Source organism: Primulina tabacum, chromosome 1 (assembly GCF_025594145.1).
Source record: "Primulina tabacum isolate GXHZ01 chromosome 1, ASM2559414v2, whole genome shotgun sequence".
In the NCBI taxonomy this organism is placed as follows: domain Eukaryota; kingdom Viridiplantae; phylum Streptophyta; class Magnoliopsida; order Lamiales; family Gesneriaceae; genus Primulina; species Primulina tabacum.
The window spans coordinates 30789442-30809865 of NC_134550.1; the positions used below are offsets into that span (position 1 = coordinate 30789442).

The 20424-nt window shown below is 35.4% G+C and overlaps 1 pseudogene; it reads right to left on the reverse strand.

Annotated features, from left to right (window-relative positions):
• Window positions 1–1127: 1127 nt before the first annotated feature.
• Window positions 1128–1239, reverse strand: LOC142521545 (small nucleolar RNA R71; annotated as a pseudogene).
• Window positions 1240–20424: the final 19185 nt, after the last annotated feature.

The following is a 20424-nucleotide window of genomic DNA, read 5'->3' on the forward strand; positions in this document are numbered from 1 at the left end:
AACATCTAACAATCTAACATTTACTTTATCGCAACTAACTTTTATTTTTCGCATCTAACTTTTACTTTATCACAACTAACTTTTCCGCAACTAACTTATTAAATCAATATATTTCATTTAGGCAATAGCGTGGCTCTACCGGTTGTTCTAAATGAAATATAATGATTTAATTTAACATTTACTTTATGCAATTATTTATTTATATAGTTATAATTATAATCATAGGTACCATATATAAAATATCGGTTAATTCGGTATTTTCTATAGTGGGAACTATATTATATTATGTGTGTGTTTAATTTTCTTGTAACCATTATTTATGGTGGTTTCTTTTGTTTTACTTTTAGTTAAACAATATTACATAAACTAATAATAAATCTTCAAGCCTTGACAAAATTTATAATTTGTAAACTTCATTCTTGCATTTGGTAATCTATAAATTAATAAATTTAAACTCAAAATAACCTCTCTGAGGATCGATCTCGTACTTACGAAATATATTACTTGCAGACAACCTACACTTGGGTGAATTATTATTTAAGTAGTAGCAAGTTTTTGGCGCCGTTGCCGGGGAGGTATAAATTAAGTTTATATTTGTTAATTATGTTTTATTTATAAGTATTGTGTTGTTTTTTTTTTTGTATGAGTATTTGGAGTCGAAAAAAAAGTGGTAGACTTATTCGAGTATCTGAAAATAATTTAAACATGGATGATAATTCAAATAATCAAGATAATGATAATAATAATAATAATAATAATCAAGAACATGATCAATTAAGAACACTTAGGCACCATATGAACCCTATTAGAACTAGTGCCCCATCTTGTTTAATTTTTCCTCCTGATGCATCTAATTTCAACTTCAAACCTCAAATTATTCAACTTTTACAAAATTTTCATGGCTTAGATTCTGAAAATCCATATTTGCATCTAAGAGAATTTGAGGAAGTTTGTAACACTTATAATGATCAAAATTGTAGCATGGATATAGTTCGATTAAAGCTTTTCCCTTTTTCTTTAAAAGATAAAGCTAGAACATGGCTGCAGAATTTAAGATCAAGTTCAATAAGATCATGGGAAGAAATGCAACAACAATTTCTCAAAAAGTTTTTCCCTTCCCATAGAACAAACTCTTTTAAAAGACAAATTACAACTTTTTCTCAAAAACAAGGAGAAATGTTTTATCAATGTTGGGATTAGCTATAAAGAATTACTTAATACATGCCCACATCATGGTTTTGAAACATGGAGAATAGTTTCTCACTTTTATGAAGGTTTAATACCTAAAGATAGGCAAATGATAGTGTAACGCCCCAGATTCGACGACTGTCCTCACTGTATCAAGACGAGTCTTTCCAGCGTGCTTATGTCCTCACTCACACGCACCCTGGGAAACTTCCCAGGAGGTCACCCATCCTAAAATTGCCCCAAGTCAAGCACGCTTAACTTTGGAGTTCTTATGTGATGAGCTACCGAAAAGAAGATGCACCTTCGTGATATGAGTAGTACAAATCAAATCTTTTAAGCCCTCTTCAACTGTACAGTCCATTACATTGAACAGTCTCGGAATCCCTCTCATTCCCGTGTGGGGTTCGGTTCATTCATGTTCCCTTCACCTAGAAGCCTGCCAGGAGCCGCTCATTGTCCGTGCAACTAACTGATGGCACCGGCGATCACCCCCCGCCCTCTTCGGCCCCGGGCCTCACATGCCCACCAGCTTCCGTTTGGTTCGTCCCCGAACCACACCGTACTAAGAGAGGTCGGCTCTGATACCACTTGTAACGCCCCAGATTCGACGACTGTCCTCACTGTATCAAGACGAGTCTTTCCAGCGTGCTTATGTCCTCACTCACACGCACCCTGGGAAACTTCCCAGGAGGTCACCCATCCTAAAATTGCCCCAAGTCAAGCACGCTTAACTTTGGAGTTCTTATGTGATGAGCTACCGAAAAGAAGATGCACCTTCGTGATATGAGTAGTACAAATCAAATCTTTTAAGCCCTCTTCAACTGTACAGTCCATTACGTTGAACAGTCTCGGAATCCCTCTCATTCCCGTGTGGGTTCGGTTCATTCATGTTCCCTTCACCTAGAAGCCTGCCAGGAGCCGCTCATTGTCCGTGCAACTAACTGATGGCACCGGCGATCACCCCCCGCCCTCTTCGGCCCCGGGCCTCACAGATAGAATTCATGTGTAATGGAACTTTTGAAGATAAAAACCCAAATGAAGCTATGGAATATTTGGATTCATTAGCAGAAAATGCTCAAAATTGGGATAATATAGGCACAATAGAACCACCAACAACTAAAAACAATAATTCAACAAATGGGAGTGGTATCTATAATCTTAAAGATGATATAGATATTCAAGCTAAACTTGCATCTTTAGCAAGAAAAATTGAGTCATTAGAAATGAAAAAGAGTGGTCAATTAAAAAGTATTCAAGAAATTGTTTGTCATATATGTGATACACATGATCATGCTACAAAAGATTGTCCAACATTACCTTCATTTAAAGAATGTCTCCATGAACAAGCAAATTATGTTAACAATTATAAAAAACAATACTAGATCCTTTTTCACCATCATATAATCCTGGATGGAAAAATCATCCTAATTTTAGTTAGAGGAATGATAATAATGCACAACCGTCACAACAATATTTTCAAAATAACCAAAATCATCAAGGTTATATTCCTTATGTTACACCTCCAAGAAAAAACTTTGAAGATGTAATTCATGCATTTATCCAAAAGCAAGAGTCTTTCAATATTCAAAACAGTCAATCTATGAGTGATTTGAAAGAAACTCTTGCAAAATTTGCATCTGCAATTAATATTCATGAAAAAGGAAAATTTCCATCTCAACCTCAACCTAATCCTAAAAATCAAAATCAAGAATTAAAAAATGAAAAAATTGATTAAATAAAATCTGTTATTACCCTTAGAAGTGGTAAAATAGTTAATGATCCATATAGTAATGGAAACAAGGATCATTTAAAATCAAAGAGTAAGGATGATAATCCTGATACTTTTGAGAATGATGATACCTTAAATTTTAAGAATAATATGGTGAATGATAAATCATCTGAAATAGTAAATAAGTCAAATAAACCTCCACTATTTCCTCATGCATTAACAAATCATAAAAAACAAAAAAGTGATTCTGATATCTATGAAGTTTTTAAACAAGTGAAGATAAATATTCCATTATTAGATGCTATTAAACAAGTACATTCTTATGCAAAATTTTTAAAAGACTTATGTACTGTAAAGAGAAAATTGCATGTGAAGAAAAAAGCATTTTTGGCTGAACAAATAAGTTCTATTCTTCAAAATAGTTCTAGTTTAAAATATAAAGATCCTGGTTGTCCAAAAATTTCATGTATTATTGGAGAAAATAAAATTAAAAAAGCTTTGTTGGAATTGGGAGCAAGTGTGAATTTACTTCCTTATTCAGTTTATGAAAAACTTAATTTAGGAGAATTAAAACCCACTTCTGTTACTCTCTCACTGGCGGATAGGTCAATCAAAATACCTAGAGGTATTGTAGAAGATGTGTTGGTTCAAGTTGCTAAATTCATATATCATGTAGATTTTATTGTTTTGGATACACAACCAATAGAAGTATATAATGAAATTCCAGTAATATTGGGACGACCATTTCTAGCAACTTCAAATACTTTAATTAATTGTCGAAATAGAATAATGAAATTATCTTTTGGAAATATGACTCTAGAACTTAATGTGTTCAATTTATGTAAACAACCAAGTATTAATGAAAATGAATATGATAATGAAATTGAAACAACTGTGGAAGAAAATATACAAGAAGAAAACTTAAATCAACAATCTGAAGTTTTTTCAATAGAAAGTTTTGAGTCTAAAAATAATTTTAAAGAAGATGATAATACAAAAATTGAATTAAAAGTTTTACCATTAGAATTGAAATATGTATTTCTTGGTAAAAATAAAACATTTCCTGTTGTAATTTCTTCCACTCTTTTGCCAAATCAAGAAGATAATTTGATTAAATTACTTAAAAAATATAAAAATGCAATTGGATGGACTTTGAAAGATATAAAAGGTATGAATACTTTAATTTGTACACATAAAATTCACTTGGAAGAAAATGCTAAAACATATTGTACACATAAAATTCACTTGGAAGAAAATGCTAAAACATATCAACAACCACAAAGAAGGTTAAATCCACATATGAAGGAAGTTGTTAAGAATGAAGTATTAAAACTATTAGACGCTGGAATTATCTATCCAATTTCAGATAGTAAATGGGTAAGTCCAACACAAGTAGTACCTAAAAAGTCTGGCATCACTGTTATAAAAAATGAAAAGGGAGAGTTATTACAAGCTAGGATTCCATCTAGTTGGCGTATGTGTATTGATTATAGAAAATTAAATGATGCAACTAGAAAAGATCATTTCCCACTACCATTTTTAGATTAAATTCTAGAAAAAGTAGCAGGAAATTCTTATTACTGTTTTCTTGATGGGAATTCGGGGTATTATCAAATACCTATATCATTAGAAGATCAAGAGAAACTACTTTTACTTGTCTTTTCGGAACTTTTGCATTTAAAAGAATGCCATTTGGTATATGTAATGCTCCGGCTACTTTTCAAAGATGCATGTTAAGTATTTTCAGTGATATGATTGAAGAATATGTAGAAGTTTTTATGGATGATATAACTGTTTTTTGAAACTCATTTGAAAATTGTCTTAAAAATCTAGAAGAAGTATTAAAAAGATGTGAAGAAAAAAATCTTGTTTTAAATTGGGAAAAATGTCATTATATGGTTAAATCTGGGATTGTTTTAGGACATGTGATATCTGAAAAAGGAATTGAAGTTGATAAAGTCAAAGTTGATGTTATTGCTAATTTAACATCACCAAAAACGGTCAAAGAAGTTCGATCATTCTTGGGTCATGCAGGATTTTATAGAAGGTTTATAAAAAATTTCAGCATAATATCTAAACCAATTTCAAATCTTTTAACAAAAGATACACAATTTGAATGGACTCAGAAATGTGAAAATGCTTTTAAAAAAATTATTAATCTTTTAGTTACATCACCTATTTTACAACCTCCAGATTGGTCTTTACCATTTGAATTAATGTGTGATGCAAGTGATTATGCTATAGGAGCTGTGTTAGGACAAAGAAAAGAAGGAAAACCTTATGCAATCTATTGTGCTAGTAGAATCTTAAATAGTGCCCAAATAAATTATTCAACTACTGAAAAAGAATTACTTTCAGTAGTATTTGCATTAGATAAGTTTCGATCTTATTTAATTGGTTCTACTACTATAGTTTACACCGATCATTCTGCCATAAAATATTTATCAAATAAACAAGATGCTAAGACAAGATTAATACGGTGAATTTTATTGTTACAAGAATTTGATATTATAATTAAAGATAAAAAAGGAAAAAAAAATGTTGTAGCCGATCATTTATCTAGAATAATGACTGAATCATCTCATAATGAAATACCAATAAATGAAAATTTCCAAGATGATCAGTTGTTTTATGCTACTATTATGCCCTGGTTTACTAACATTGTAAATTTTCTTGTGACAAATAAAATGCCTTCTCATTGGAATTCACAGGATAAGAATAAATTCTTGATAGAAGTTAAAAAATTTTATTGGGATGATCCTTACTTATTTAAGTATTGTCCTGACCAAATTTTTCGACGATGCATACCCGACAATGAAGTCAGTAATGTTATTAAATTTTGTCATTCTGAAGTATATGGATGTCATTTTTCATCCAATAAAACAGCTACAAAAATCTTACAATGTGGATTTTATTGGGCGTCTTTATTCAAAGATACGCATTTATTTTGCAAATCTTGTGAAAACTGTCAGAAGATGGGATCAATTTCAAAACGAAACATGATGCCTTTAAATCCAATCATAATTATTGAAATATTTGATAGTTTTGGGATAGATTTTATGGGTCCATTTCCATTATCTTTTGGATATACGTACATTTTAGTCGCTGTTGATTATGTTTCAAAATGGATTGAAGCAATTGCACGTAGAACTAATGATCATAAAGTTGTTATAAAATTTTTAAAAGAAAATATTTTTAACCGATTTGGAATACCTAGAGCGATAATTAGTGATGGGGGAAGTCATTTTATAAATAAATCATTTTCTTCTTTGTTAAGAAAATATGGCCTTACACATAAAGTTTCTACCCCATATCATCCTCAAAGTAATGGTCAAGTTGAACTTGCAAATAGAGAAATAAAACAAATTTTAGAAAAAACAGTTAATCCAAATCGAAAAGATTGGTCTTTAAGATTAACTGATGCATTATGGGCATATAGAACTGCATTTAAAACATCATTAGGGATGTCACCATATAGGTTAGTTTTTGGTAAGCATTGTCATTTACCGGTTGAACTTGAACATAAAGCTTATTGGGCAATTAAAGCATTTAATATTAATTTAGATGATGCATCTAAATTAAGAAAGTTGCAAATAAATGAACTTGAAGAATTAAGAAATGATGCATATGAAAATTCAAAGATTTATAAAGATAAAACTAAAGCCTTTCATGATAAAAATATTATGAGAAAGTCATTTGAAATCGGACAAAAAATTTTGCTTTATAATTCTCGTTTGCATTTATTTTCAGGTAAACTAAGATCGAGGTGGTCAGGACCATTTATAGTCAAATTTGTTTATCCTCATGGTGCTGTTGATATTGAAAATCCTAAAAATAATGACGTGTTTAAAGTTAATGGGCAAAGACTTAAGCCTTTTATAGAAAATGAAATTCTTAATAATGAGTTTATGCCTTTATATGATCCACAATAGTTGTTTGATATTTTCATTTTGTTTTACAGATTCTAGTTCATTTCCCGGTTAAGTGGCGGATAACGGTACTCTGTGACTGTTTAAGTCAGTTTCTTCAGTTTTCCTAAAATAATTGAAATATATATAATAATAATAATATGGATGCGTGTATTATGAATCTTCGTAAATATTTTGCTTGTTTACCTGATAATGCGTTGAAAAAAATTTATAAAGCTAGATGTGAGCGGCTAAGGTTGATGATGTCATATGGCATACCGAATGATCTCCGTTTGATAATTGAAGCAAAAGTCCGATTGGTTGGGGAAGCAAGTGAATTAATAATAAGACATATGCCAGGATTTGGTAAAAGCACATATGCCAAAAAGCGAAGAGCTAAACGTATAGGTGGATGTCATAAATGTGCAAGGTGGACTTGTAAGGGAAAATGCAAAAATGTTGGAATGACATAATGGATAGAGAAGATAAAATTTTATTCATTAAGAATGGTCTGAGTAAAGAGCCTTTGGATAATTTTCTAGAGGTTCTTGATACGTATTCTAGTGGGTACGTGCAAAATGGACTTCTTAAACTATGGTGGCAATTTCAACAGGAGGAATATCAATATGGACGGTGGAATCAGCCTTACAAAGATCCTACTGTAGTAACGCATATCTATTTAGATAAGTAAATATATATACACAATTTCGTCTTGGGAATCTGACGTTAAAAGATCATGTTTGCCAATTTATAAGAAAATTGGATGGGAAGCATATCCTCGACTCATAGAAGGCGTTGAAGCCTTTACTGAACGTAAAATCAGAGGAAGATGTGAGCCACAATCACAACTACGCTGTATATATTTGTTTTAATTTTGTCATTTTTATTTTCTTTTAATAATAATAATTTCCTGTTCAAATATTGACTTTTGGCATGTTACGCTTATAAATTCATATGCTGTGATCTAACAATTACAAAAAACATATTTCTCAACATGTCAACGTCCACGGTAAGTAAAATAAAAAATATTTGTGTATTTTGTAAATCTAGTGCAGGAAAAGATTCAATTTATGAAGAAGTAGCAGAAAATCTTGGAATAACACTTGCTAAAAAAAAGATTCATTTGGTATATGGTGGTGGTGAAGTTGGCCTCATGGGAAAAGTTGCAAAAGCTGCGCATTCAGGTGGAAGTGAAGTTTTAGACATTATTCCGATTACCTTAGCCAATCTTATAGGACCAACAATAGGAGAAGAAATGAAAGTGGACAACATGTATGAACGAATTACTCAAATGATTGAACATTCAGATGCTTTCATTGCTTTGCCAGGAGGTTTCGGTACTTTGGAAGAAGTATTTCATACTGTTTGTTGGGCACAATTAAATATCCACAATAAGCCAATTGGTTTGTTAAATGTTAACAATTATTATGATAAAATGTTATCGTTTCTTGATGATGTTGTGGAACAGGGATTTATTTCATTAGCTTCGCGAAGGATGTTAGTTTCTGCTACAAGTGAAGGTGAACTTATTGATTTACTGCAAGGATTTAGTCATGAACCAGATCCATCCTTATCTCAACTTAATTGGCCAACATCCAAAAGTAAGAAAAGAAAATTCATGTGATGCTAAACTTTTGATTCAACGGTATGTTTTAATGTTTTTCTTTAAGGTATGAATAATTTATTCTTCCTCTCCTCTTAGTTTTTTTATATAAAAATTAAAATATATACTTATATATAGTAATAATAATAATAATTTTTAGTTCAATGTCGAGTAAGGTGTCACTAAAATGCACCTGAGACGCATTAGTTAATAATTATTGGAAAATCACAATACACTATATTTTAATATTCATTATATTCAAAATACAGACTAAAAGAAAAATTATTTTTTCATATGTACCAATTTATATATATATTTTGATCAATTAATATAAAATATATAATATATGTGTTCATACATATATATAATTGTATGTGTTTTCAAATAAAATAATTTCTAAAATTTTTATGAGAATATAGTTAAAGATATGGTTTGTATGGTTGTTAACATGTATAATTGAAAGAATTTTTTTGTAAAAGTATAATACATACTCACACATCTTTTGTGAGTGAGTGGTGAGAAATGAGAATCATTCTATCTCATTGTAAAATATAGTGTAAGTGTGTATCAAAGTTCTAAGTTCCAATATATTTTCTTTCATGTTCTCAACTATGAGTGATATTTTAGTGTTGATCAAAAGTAAGCTTATGGCAAGCTAAATCTATTATGTCAAGGTGAAGAGGATGCATTCTTGGTGAAGTAAGATTGTTTATATTTTGTATATTCTTTCTTTATTTCTTTTCATTTAGCTAACTTATTTTTATTGTAGGTATAAAAATGAATTATTTGTTGTTATCAATTTACTTTATGCAATTATTTATTTATATAGTTATAATTATAATCATAGGTACTATATATATAATATCGGTTAATTCGGTATTTTCTATAGTGGGAACTATATTATATTATGTGTGTGTTTAATTTTTTTGGAACCATTATTTATGGTGGTTTCTTTTGTTTTACTTTTAGTTAAACAATATTACATAAACTAAGAATAAATCCTCAAGCCTTGACAAAATTTATAATTTGTAAACTTCATTCCTGCATTTGGTAATCTATAAATTAATAAATTTAAACTCAAAATAACCTCTCTGAGGATCGATCTCGTACTTACGAAATATATTACTTGCAGACAACCTACACTTGGGTGAATTATTATTTAAGTAGTAGCAGTCCACGTTCCAAAATACTATTCGTTGAAAGACAGTAATTAATGCTTCGATAAATAGTCACATCATTTAATATAGAATATTATTCGATTTATTAGTCAACTTATCGGAGAAGATCATTTAGATCAGCAGCTGAATGACCAGTTGAAATCTTAGTCAGTTCAGTTGAATACCAACTGACTATTGTCTTCTCGGTTAACTTTTCAAATTGATAATAGCCCTTAATAAATGCATATATTATATTCTGGAAATTTAAACGATGGTTAAAATGACGTGTGATTAAAGAAAAGAAATCTTATGCTCAGAAGATGAATCGTCCCGTGTGATGATTGCGTCTCTTCAGTTGCCTTGAGCTTTGACTATAAAGAGGAATAACACGGTTAATCACAACTCATTAGCAAGTAGATATCAGTTTCAAATAGCAATGGCAGGAGCGAGTGGTTCAAAGAGTCCAGAAATTGCAGACATTTATGTTATCAGTTGTGGAGTCAAGAAAGCCAATAATGGAAAATGATGTTTTTGAGAAAATTTTGCATTTCTGGCTGAAGCTTCAAGACTATCAATCCTTCCAGCGGGGAGGATTGGTTGCTACCCACAAACAGGTATCAACGATGAGAAAGTATCTGTGGGGACCCGGGCTCTAACTCAATTCTTTTCGGGATTAATTGGATCTTTATTCAAAAAGTGGGTCAAATTTTCGCTTTTTAACATTAATTCAAATGTAAATACTACGCATAATATCTTTCTTTATTTAATTACAACACATATAATATACATGTCATGTTTTACTACAACCACATCACTATTGTTTAATAAAAACCATAAACTACGAGTAGTACAAATCTAATACAACATCACTAGTGATCTTCTGCGCCCGTAGTCACCACGCTATCTTGATCTTATCTCTGACGTGACCCAGATCCTGCCCCACCTGTTGTTATGCACACATACAGACATAACAACAGCCGGAAACTCCGGTGAGAATAAATCCCAGTATAAAACATGTATACATGCTGATACGAAATCATAAATCATGCATGAAAGCAATAACAATGGCTCCATAGTCTATGAAATCGATCTATCTAAACATGCAATTCAAATCAAATCATGTCTTGACTCGAATCGAATCTACTCTAGGGATCCCGGTGTGAATAAGACGTCAATGGCTGTCACCTACCCTCTCAATCGGGGTGACTGTACGTCTTATTCCTAGACTTCGGTCATATCTGTATCGAAGGTCTACAATCGGATTGAATCTGGTCCGAAGCGTCGATACCACCGAACATCTAGTTTGGCAAGTCTGCCATTGACTCTCCTATCTCAAAGGCTTGAATATAAATCTATAAACAAGGCATTATCATATCAAGAGATTTGAATATAAATCTATAAACAAATCACAATCATATCAAAAGATAAACAATAATTCTAGTATGTGATTTTGTTGGGAAACTCAAACTGAATCTCATTTGAGTTGTGTCTTCCCCAAACAAAACATGCATTATACCTTTCGTCGTACAATCTGTCGTAGTCGAAGTCTCGAAGACGAATCTGTCAATATCAAATCTGAAATGGAAATGTTCATACATATTCTATCAATCTCTAATCTCAATCAACACATATCCAATTCAATACTTGATCTCGGTACAATTTAACGGCATAACGACGTAATTTCTCGATACCGGTCAATCCAACTCTCAACATATATCATCACTTCATACTTCTCAACTCATAATCATCATCATGAGCATATGATAGTACTCAAAGTCTGTATAGGTTAACTCTAAACATGCTGGAAAATAATAACTATGGCATACAACGTCCGTTCTTTGATCCGGTTGCGTTTCTACGATATCAATAATCTCAAGAACATATTATGAAACTCAATTCATTCTTCTCCTAACACATATATATCAAAAGGTGCTGGAATTGAATGAAACTTACCTCTTCTTGTAGCTTCCAAAGAAAGGAACCCAAATCTATATTTAGATTCAAGTTTTAACGTAAAAATCTCACACAATCACAATTATAACTTTGGGAGAACTTGAGAAATTGTTGGAGATGCTCTCGATTCTGAATTCTCAAATGAGAAGAACTAATCAGTTCAATATCTATATATATATATGCCATGTGTCACAACAAGGAACAAAGGTGGATTTCTCGCATGCAGCACCGCGGGTGCGCTGTGCCCACGGCATGCTTTTCATTTTCTGAAATTAAACGACCGCGGGTGCGGTAACATCAACGCAGGTGCGGTCACGTTTGTACCGCGGGTGCGGTGTCATTTCTGTAAATACTTTCCAACTCTCTGTCCATCCACCGCGGGTGCACTCTTTCTTGGACCGCGGGTGCGGTGACCCTACTGTAAAATGACCAATTTTCTGTCCATGCACCGCGGGTGCGGTATCAAAAGGGGCGCGGGTGCGTCTTCTTCTTCAAGCAACACTTCATCTTTTCATTTAGCGCCTCTCATTACATGTCATGCATACTCATATCTTCCGAATATCACATCAATGAAGACTAATAAATTTCAAGCCTTACATTTCTCCCCCTCTAAAAATGATTTCGTCCTCGAAATCGCAGGTCATCAATCGTATCATAAATGAAAACAATATAATCAAAAGCTGAATAAATACTCACATCATGTAACCAACTCGACATATTTCTGTCTCATATCTGTTTCTGTCTCCCAAGTCGCTTCTTCAGTGCCATGACGATTCCACTGGACTTTCACTAGCGGAATAATCTTCGTTCTGAGCTGTTTTTCTTTCCGATCGAGAATCTGTATCGGTTGCTCAATATAACTCAACGTTTGATCCAGCTCAGCTTCGTCAGGCCGAATGACATGAGAATAATCTGGCATGTATCTACGCAGCATCGATACATGAAAAACGTCATGTATTCCGGATAGAGAAGGAGGAAGAGCCAGTCGATATGCTCGATCGCCAATCTTCTCAAGAATCTCGTATGGACCGATGTATCTAGGAGACAATTTCCTACGCTTGCCAAATCTGACAATGCCTCTGAAGGGGGAAATCTTCAAGAATACTCTGTCCCCTTTTTCAAATACAAGCGGTCTACGTCTGATATTGGCATATTTGGCTTGTCTATCCTGTGTTGTTTTCATTCTCTTCTGAATTATCTTTACTTTCTCGGTCATCTCACGAATCATATCAGGCCCAAGTTCTGGTACCTCAGATATATCATCCCAATATAGAGGAGATCTGCACTTCTTGCAATATAATGCTTCAAACGGTGCCATCTCTATGCTCGTTTGATAGCTGTTGTTGTACGAGAATTCACACAACGGTAGTGAATCTTGCCAACTAGTGCCAAAGTCTAGCACTACAGCTCTCAACATGTCCTCTAAAGTTTGGATAGTCCGCTATGACTGTCCGTCTGTCTGGGGATGATAAGCAGTGCTCAGGTGCAATGTCGTACCTAAAGCCTGCTGCAGACTGTGCCAAAAGTTAGAAGTGAATCGTGGATCACGGTCTGATACGATGGATTTCGGCACACCATGCAATCTGACTACCTCTCTGACATATATCTCAGCCATCTGATCGTGTCGGTATGTCATTCTGTATGGAATAAAACACGCTGATTTGGTTAATCTGTCTATCACAACCCAAATCGCATCACAACCCCGGGATGATCGAGGTAACTTCGTCACGAAATCCATGGAAATGTGATCCCATTTCCATTCAGGAATAGACAAACTCTGAAGTAAACCTCCGGGCTTCTTTCTTTCGGCCTTCACCTTTTGGCAATTTAAGCACTTAGACACATATTCGGCAACATCATGATTTTATCTGTTTCCACCAGAACTGTGTCTTCAAGTCGTTGTACATATTTCTGCCACCAGGGTGAATGCTGAACCGACTACAGTGTGCTGCTGACAATATTTGTTGTTTCAACTCTGAAACATCTGGCACTACAATACGGTTATTCAGATACAGGACAAAATCACGTACCTGATATTCAGACTGATGTCCTGATCTGATCATCTGAATTGACTTCTGTATATTCTGATCTGTTCTTTGAGCTTCTTTGATTTTCATAATCAAATCTGGCTCAACTTGAATCGTGGCAAGTCTCAATGGTCTACTATCTGTGTCAAATGCTAAACCAGACAAACAACAATCTTCAAATAAATTCGAAACACCTTTCGTCGATAAGGATAGGGCACAAACCTTTCGACTCAAGGCATCTGCTGCTGCATTTGACTTCCCTGGATAGTACTTGATCTCGCAATCAAAATCTTTCAGTAGATCAAGCCATCTACGCTGTCTCATGTTCAACTCTGACTGAAAAAACAGATACTTCAGGCTTTTATGATCATAATAGATCTCAAATTTCTCACTATAAAGATAATGACGCCACATCTTCAAGGAAAATACGATAGCCGCCAATTCAAGATCATGAATGGGGTATCGAATCTCGTGTGGCTTCAGCTGTCTAGAGGCATATGCGATCACATGACCCCGCTGCATAAGAACACATCCCAACCCTCTGTGAGATGCATCACAATATACAACGAAATCGCCAGTACTTGAAGGAATCATCAAGACAGGTGCACGGGTCAGCCTCTTCTTCAACTCTAGGAAGCTGGATTCACAATCTTCAGACCACACAAACGGCGTATTCTTTTGCGTCAACTGGGTAATCGGCTTCGCAATACTGGAGAAATCTTTGATAAATCGTCGATAGTACCCTGCTAGACCCATGAAACTTGCGTATCTCAGGCACCAAAGTCGGTCTCGGCCAACTGATCACAGCTTCCACTTTACTCGGATCCACGGAAATACCATCTCCAGATATGATATGACCCAAGAAGACAACTTGATTCAACCAAAACTCACACTTTGACAATTTAGCATACAACCTTTCATTTCTCAGTGTCTGCAATACAATTCTTAGATGCTCTGCATGCTCATTTCTATTCTTAGAATACACCAAAATATCATCGATAAAACAATCACAAACTCACCTAAATACCTTTGGAAAACACGGTTCATCAACCCCATAAACACCGCTAGAGCATTCGTTAAACCAAAAGGCATGACAATAAATTCGTAATGTCCATACCTGATTCGGAATGATGTCTTCGGTATATCAACATCTCGAACTCTGAGTTGATGATATCCCGATCGCAAATCAATCTTGGAATAGACAGATGATCCCTGTAACTGATCAAATAAATCGTCGATACGAGGCAATGGGTACTTATTCTTTACCGTCGCCTTGTTCAGTTGCCGGTAGTCAATACATAATCGCATAGAACCGTATTTCTTTCGCACAAATAGTACTGGTGCGCCCCAAGGAGACACACTAGGTCTGATATATCCCTTGGCTAGAAGATCTTCTAGTTGTGCTTTCAATTCTTTCAGTTCTATTGGCGCCATCCTATACGGAGCTCTTGAAATAGGAACGGTACCTGGAATAAGATCAATGCTAAAATCTACCTCTCGGGCTGGAGGTAATATCGTCAGGAAATACATCTGCAAACTCCCGTACTACTGGCAAATCTGCCAATGCCGGGCTCGATTTCAGTAAATCTACTGAATAAATAAGGAACCCTTCTGCTTCTTGTTGCAACAATTTACTCATAGTCAGAGCAGATACTAAGGGAATCCGAGATCTGGAACCCTTACCGTATAATTTCCACTCCTCTGTCATTTCAGGTCTGAATCTGACAATCTTGTAAAAACAGTCTACGGTGGCTCTGTACTTATTCAACATGTCAATCCCGACAATACAATCAAAATCAGATAAACCAAGTACAACACATTCTAAATCAATCTCATGCCCTTCAAACTGTAGTATGCAATGTCTAACTGAAGTCACAGATATCAGACCACTTCCCAACGGAGAAGAAATAGACACTACAGTAGACAATGACTCTACAGGCAATGCATGTGTCAATGCAAAACGTTCTGATATGAATGTATGTGATGCACCTGTATCTATCAATACATATGCAGGATAACCGCAAAGAAAATAGTTACCTGCAATCACATCGTCTGGTGCATCTTGGGCTTGCTCTTCCGTCAATGCAAACACCTGAGCTTGTTGTCTGGGAGGTTGGCTCACTGTCTGGCCACCTCTGGCTCTAGGCTGGGACTGTGTAGGCGTGGGCTAGAAGGAATGGACAGATGAAGCTTGCCTCTCAGGCTGAGTCACTGATGCTGATGACCCTGCACTCTGAAATCTCTGGGCACCTCTCTGGGGACAAACTCTGGCGAAATGTCCCTATTGCTTACATATGTTACATCTGCCCATCACTCCCTGACACTGCTCTGTGGCATGTCGGCCTCCACAAGTAGTACAATATACACCTGTCACATCTGTACTCTGGCTAGGACCTCTCTGTCTTGACCCACTGGAGTTCGATGAACTGCTCCCTGCTCTCTTGAACTGCTTACCCTTAGCTTTCAAAGAATCTTTCTTCCCACTACTACTGATTCCACTATCAAATCGAGGAGGAGGTGGTGGAAACTGGGCGGCGAACGGTGGCGGTCTCTGACCCTGAGCACTATAGGAAGCCCCTCGCTGCCTAATCAAGCCAGCCTCTGCTCCCTTCGCTCTGTTCAGTGCATCAGAAAAGGTATTGGGTCGTCCCGTGTTCACCAAGGTGAAAATGTCAGGATTTAAGCCATTGATGAACTGATCGGCAACTGCCTCATCATTCCCTGCTACATGAGGTGCAAATCGAAGCAAGGACGAGAATTTGGCAACATACTCCTCTATGTTCCACTGGCCCTGTCTCAAGTTGGCGAATTCTGCCCCTTTATCTATTCGGTAAGACACTGGAAAGAAACGTTGATAAAATTCATCTTTAAAAACTTTCCAAGTAATATCAATACCTCGATGTTCTAAGGCTCGTTTCGCCGTTAGCCACCAACTCTTGGCCACTTCTTGCAATTGATGCCCAACCAGCTTCACTCTACGTTCATCTGTATAGGCAAGTGATTCAAATAACATCTCTATATCATCCAACCAGCTTTCGCAATCCGCTGCATTCTCAGTGCCTTTCAAAGTCGGAGGTCGGAATGACTGAAACCGCTTCAACAGAGTCTCCATCGGGGTAGCGGTTACGTCCATCTGGGTACCTGACGTACTCCCCTGTTTTGGCACTTGTCTTGCAGCTGGTTGCGGTATCCTTCTAGGCGGCATATCTGATTATCAAACAGATTAGGATACAATCTATACAATCTGTCTCAGCCCTCCTCTGATCATATACCTCTGATCCAGAATCGGTTCTGATTCAGTCTTTACAAGTATATGCTGTAAATCAACTCATATACAATACAACATATAATAGGGAAAGCATTAAATCATGCTAGCACATCAAAAGCAAGGAAGAAGACTCGATCTACCCCGCTCATTCTATTATATCTCAGTCTACCGAACCTATGGCTCTGATACCACCTGTTGTGGGGACCCGGGCTCTAACTCAATTTTTTTCGGGATTAATTGGATCTTTATTCAAAATGTGGGTCAAATTTTTGCTTTTTAACATTAATTCAAATGTAAATACTACGCATAATATCTTTCTTTATTTAATTACAACACATATAATATACATGTCATGTTTTACTACAACCACATCACTAGTGTTTAATACAAACCATAAACTACGAGTAGTACAAATCTACTACAACATCACTAGTGATCTTCTGCGCCCGTAGTCACCACGCTATCTTGATCTCATCTCTGACGTGACCCAGATCCTGCCCCACCTGTTGTTATGCACACATACAGACATAACAACAGCCGGAAACTCCGGTGAGAATAAATCCCAGTATAAAACATGTATACATGCTGATACGAAATCATAAATCATGCATGAAAGCAATAACAATGGCTCCATAGTCTATGAAACCGATCTATCTAAACATGCAATTCAAATCAAATCATGTCTTGACTCGAATCGACTCTACTCTAGGGATCCCGATGTGAATAAGACGTCAATGGCTGTCACCTACCCTCCCAATCGGGGTGACTGTACGTCTTATTCCTAGACTTCGGTCATATCTGTATCGAAGGTCTACAATCGAATTGAATCTGGTCCGAAGCGTCGATACCACCGAACATCTAGTTTGGCAAGTCTGCCAATGACTCTCCTATCTCAAAGGCTTGAATATAAATCTATAAACAAGGCATTATCATATCAAGAGATTTGAATATAAATCTATAAACAAATCACAATCATATCAAAAGATAAACAATAATTCTAGTATGTGATTTTGTTGGGAAACTCAAACTGAATCTCATTTGAGTTGTGTCTTCTCCAAACAAAACATACATTATACCTTTCGTCGTACAATCTGTTGTAGTCGAAGTCTCGAAGACGAATCTGTCAATATCAAATCTGAAATGGAAATGTTGGTACATATTCTATCAATCTCTAATCTCAATCAACACATATCCAATTCAATACTTGATCTCGGTACAATTTAACGGCATAACGACGTAATTTCTCGATACCGGTCAATCCAACTCTCAACATATATCATCACTTCATACTTCTCAACTCATAATCATCATCATGAGCATATGATAGTACTCAAAGTCTGTATAGGTTAACTCTAAACATGCTGGAAAATAATAACTATGGCATACAACGTCCGTTCTTTGATCCGGTTGCGTTTCTACGATATCAATAATCTCAAGAACATATTATGAAACTCAATTCATCCTTCTCCTAACACATATATATCAAAAGGTGCTGGAATTGAATGAAACTTACCTCTTCTTGTAGCTTCCAAAGAAAGGAACCCAAATCTATATTTAGATTCAAGTTTTAATGTATAAATCTCACACAATCACAATTATAACTTTGGGAGAACTTGAGAAATTTTTGGTGATGCTCTCGGTTCTTGTGACACCTCTGAGCCATTTTATAAAATAACAGCGGAATTTAAAATTTTTCTTTAAAGGGAGGAAGGATTCAAAATACATTTCCAATATATATACCATCAAAAGAATATACATGATCCCAAAAAGTGTTGCATCAAAATACAAAATATCATTTTGATCATGTATAACAAAATAATCTTTCACTTCCTTCCATCTCTTATGCATATGACTCCGGCTCCAATCAACGTCCTGGTCCGTCGCTCTTATCTGCATCACATGAAATAATTGAAATGAGTATAAAACTCAGCAAGTGGAACTCTTACACATCAATGATACATAGTATACTCTGAAAACATGGCTTTGAAAACATAAAATACCATCAACTCTGAAACATGTAAATCGTAGCAATAGCATAACAATGAGATGGTATTTCTCTTTACTATGATGGATTGATATCAATAGTAACTCTGTCTGTGGTGCTCTTATCCCATCGATATAAACAACTCTGAGGGATACAAGCCTATGGTCGTTGATCAACTAATTGCATGCAATCTCTGACTATGTATCTATCAATCCATAAAACATTTAAACTCTTTCTTTGGGACATTTTATCAAACACCTTGAATACTATATCTTTGTATTCTCCTTTCAATACAATTGAGACATACAATGCCTCCAATAGATATAACAAATGAATCAATACATAACTATGAAGCAAATGAAGGGAATAACACATTACAACCTTTGAAACACAATACATATAACATCATGTGAGCACAAGGGATGAATTTCCACTTACAAACCACAAGAACACCTTGAATCTAACTCCTTGGTTGAAATCCTACAACAATAACCCGTATATAACACCATCATCAACTCTATAATCAAGAACCCATGCCAAATAATCCATAAAACCAACAAAAACAACAAACCCATATCATCTCTCTTCCAAAACCAAGAAATAACAACACCAAAAACTTACCTAAGCATCCTAGCACCAAGAAGAACTTCGATCTTAACTCAAATCACCAACTAAAAGCTTGAATCGAAGATAGGAAGTGAAAGAAATAAGGAACCCTAGCCTTCCCAAGGATAGAAATCCGAAAATGAGAGGTGAGAAATGAGAGAAATGGAGCAACACTTGTATATAAGCACTTAAAACTCCAAAAACACGCTTTTAAAAAATCGCTGGCCGCTCGGGCGGACATCTTTTTCCGCCAGAGCGCAGAACTCTCGGCCAGAAATCCAAAATTTTCGAAGTAGGCTCGCCCGGGCGGACATTTATTCCCGCTCGGGCGCGCACTCTGCGCACTGCCACTCCAAAGATCGCTTCTGAAACGCCTCTTACCTTCATAATATGGAAACGTGGTAAACTACAAAGTTGTAGATCTATGTCTTATCTTGAATCCCTAAAAATTGCAGATCAATTGGACGTCTGAGTAAAACGTTATGCCCATTCTCCCAACATGTGTCACTGGAGGAACGTCGAAACACACGAAACACTTCGGGGCACTTTCGGCTTACCTTCCACAATGATTTGAACAAAACTCAAAATAAGAAAGTTACACCTCTATGTCTTATCTAACCACTTCAATTGGTCTCATACCAATTGGCTCAACATACGAATTATCATGAATTTAATCGTAACGCCGCTACAAAATGCACTACACATCATCTATAACCAACCATACTATAAATCATAAATCGAAAATCTTAACATCCAAACTATACCTAAACTTGACCAAGTAGTCAATAAAATTATGAAAACTTAAACCGTACCGTACACCAGGCTTGGGTATTACAGTTCTGAATTCAGAAATGAGAAGAACTAATCAGTTCAATATCTATATATATATGCCATGTGTCACAACAAGGAACAAAGGTGGATTTCTCGCATGCAGCACCGCGGGTTCGCTGTGCCCACGGCATGCCTTTCATTTTCTGAAATTAAACGACCGCGGGTGCGCT